Source organism: Jaculus jaculus, chromosome 6 (assembly GCF_020740685.1).
Source record: "Jaculus jaculus isolate mJacJac1 chromosome 6, mJacJac1.mat.Y.cur, whole genome shotgun sequence".
NCBI lineage: Eukaryota > Metazoa > Chordata > Mammalia > Rodentia > Dipodidae > Jaculus > Jaculus jaculus.
Genome location: NC_059107.1, coordinates 63,112,341 through 63,115,343, shown reverse-complemented (window position 1 = coordinate 63,115,343; position 3,003 = coordinate 63,112,341).

Here is a 3,003-nt window from a genome sequence, read left to right as displayed (position 1 = left end):
TCTCCAAGATATAGGACTGGGAAAGACTTTCTCAACAAAACCTCACTAGCCCAGGAAATTAAACAAGCACTCAACCAAGGGGATTTCATGAAGCTAAAAAGCTTTTGCACAGACAAATATACCATAAGCAAAGCCAATACATTACCCACTGAATGGGAGAAAATCTTCTCCAGCTGTACCACTGATAGAAGCCTAATATATAGTATATACAAAGAATCTCAAAAAGCTAAACAATAAAAAAATCAACCAATCCACTCCAAAAGTGGGGCAGAGAACTGAATAGGGAGTTCTCAGAGGAGGAATTCCAAATGGCTAATACACACTTAAGAAAATGTTCAACATCCCTTACCATTAGAGAAGTGCAAATTAAAACAATTATGAGATTCCACCTTACCCCAGTAAGGATAGCAAACAATAAAAAAATCAAATGAGGGCTGGAGAGATGGCTCAGTGGTTAAGCGCTTGCCTGTGAAGCCTAAGGACCCCGCTTCAAGGCTCAGTTCCCCAGGTCCCATGTTAGCCAGATGCAAAAGGGGGCGCACGCGTCTGGAGTTCGTTTGCAGTGGCTGGAAGCCCTGGCACGCCCATTCTCTCTCTCTTCCTCTATCTGTCTTTCTCCCTGTGTCTATCGCCCTCAAATAAATAAATTTTTTAAAAATGAACAAAAAAATATTAAACTATATATATTAAAAAAATTAAAAAATTTTTAAAAAATCAAATGAAAACAAATGTTGGTGAGAATGTGGAGAAATAGGAGCACTCATTCACTCTTAGTGGGAATGTAAGCTGGTACAACCACTATGAAAATCAATATGGAGACTCCTGGAAAGGATGAATATAGAGTTACCAACAGACCCAGTTATTCCCTTACTGGGAATTTACCCTAAAATCTCCATGACTAAATACAGAAATATTTGCTCAAGCATATTTATAGCTGCTCAATTCCCAAGAGCTAAGATCTGGAATCAACCCAGATGCCCATCATTAGATGAATGGATAACCAAGATATGGTATATATAAATGATGGAATTCTACTCAGCAGTAAGAAAAAAATGACACAGTGAAATTTGTAGAAAAATGGTCAAACTTGGAACAGCACACTCAGTGAACTCACACAATCAGAGAAAGACAATTGTCACATGGTCTCACTCATCTGCAATTCCTAACCTGAATCAGCCCAAGTTGCTGACATACCTGATGGCATCTCAAGGCTTAGACAATAGGGAGGGTAGGGCTTCGGGGAAGGTGACGGGTGGGGGGGACACAAATGTGAACCCAAATTGAACTAGTACCATAGAATCCTATATCCTGGAAGTTAGACTAAAAGGTTGAACCCTCAACAAAGACCTTAAGGGGAGAACCAGAATTGAAGGACCCTGGAGAGGGTGAAATGAAGCCTAACCTTAAATTTCTCCTGTTTATCTTTTTTTTTTTTTTCCTGTCTTTTTCTTTTCCCTTGGTGCTGGCCTGTAATTCCCTGTACTAGGATGTGGTTAACATTCACAAGGAGCTGTTGATCAGAGAGACTTCAAGACAAACAGGACAGACTTCTGTCAGAGCACTTGATTATCCACCAGTGGTTAATGGTAAGACCCTACTGCTAAAGATACCATATTCTGTCAGCACAGACCATTGAGAGAACTAGCTGGAATCCAGAAGAAAGCCAGTCCACAGACAGTTAGCCCATGTAGTGCTGGAAGTGCAATATGAGTTACTGGGGGAAAGTGGCCAACATCTGTCTGAGCAACTCACCCAAAGTCCAAGCAACCCAGAAGCAAACAACCTAAGGTGATGCTCACACAAGTGCAATAGTGGCACACAGCCATGGTAGGTAACCGAGTGCTCTTGGATTGGCTAACAGATCCACTCAGTGGAAAGGAAACCAAATCTGGAACTGGGAAACAAGTCAGAATCATATCCAGATAATGATTTTGCTGTCCAATGTCAAGCTCTTGCTAACCTTGGGCAATTAGAGGGTCTACACCCATTAAGTTCTCTCTTGGTTGTGTGATTGCTTAATTTCCTGAGGCACTAGGGTATTATTGCTCAGGAAGTATTTCCCACTCCTATATTGTGAGGAGTTACCCCTACTTTTTTCTTCTAGGCAATTAAGAGTTCCAGATCTTATGTTGAGGTCATTAATCCATTTGAAGTTGATTTTTGTGCATGGTAAAAGGAGTGTGTCTAGCTTTGTTTTTCTACATGTGGTTATTCAATTTATCCAGCACCAGCACCATTTGTTGAAGATTCTGTCCTTTCTCCAGTGTACATTGTTGGCTCCTTGGTCAAAGATCAAGTAGCTTGGTTGCTTGAACTGAGAACTGGATCATCAATTCTATTTTATTGGTCTATATGTCTATTTTTATGCCAGTACCATGCTGTTTTTCTTACTATGGCTTTGGAGCATAGTTTTAGATCAAGTATGGTAATACCTCAAGTGGTATTTCTTTTGCTGAGAATATTTTTGGATATGAGGCCTTCTGCTATTCCATATAAATTTTGAGATTACTTTTTCTATTTTTATACAGACTGATGCTAGGATTTTTAGTGTTATTACATTGAATCTGTGTGTTGGTTTTGGTAGAACTGCCATTTTCACAATATTAATTCTACCTATCCAAGAGGGCTTTCCATCTTCTCATGTCCTCTGCAATTTCTTTCTTTAGTGTTTTTATGTTTTCAGTTTACAGGTCTTTCACTTCTTTGGTTAGTGCTATTCCAAGGTATTTGGAATTGTTTTGTTTTGGGGGATTTTTTTTTCTTGGTTTTTCAAGGTACAGTCTCACTCTAGCTCAGGCTGACCTGGAATTGACTATGTAGTCTCAGGGTGGCCTCGAACTCATGGCAATCCTCCTACCTCTGCCTCCTGAGTGCTGGAATTAAAGGTGTGTGCCACCATGTCTGGCTTATTTGGGGGTTTTGTGGCTATTGAAAGTGGGACAGCCTTGCTGATTTCTTTCTTTGTATATTTGTCCTTTGTATATAGAAAGGCTACTGATTTTG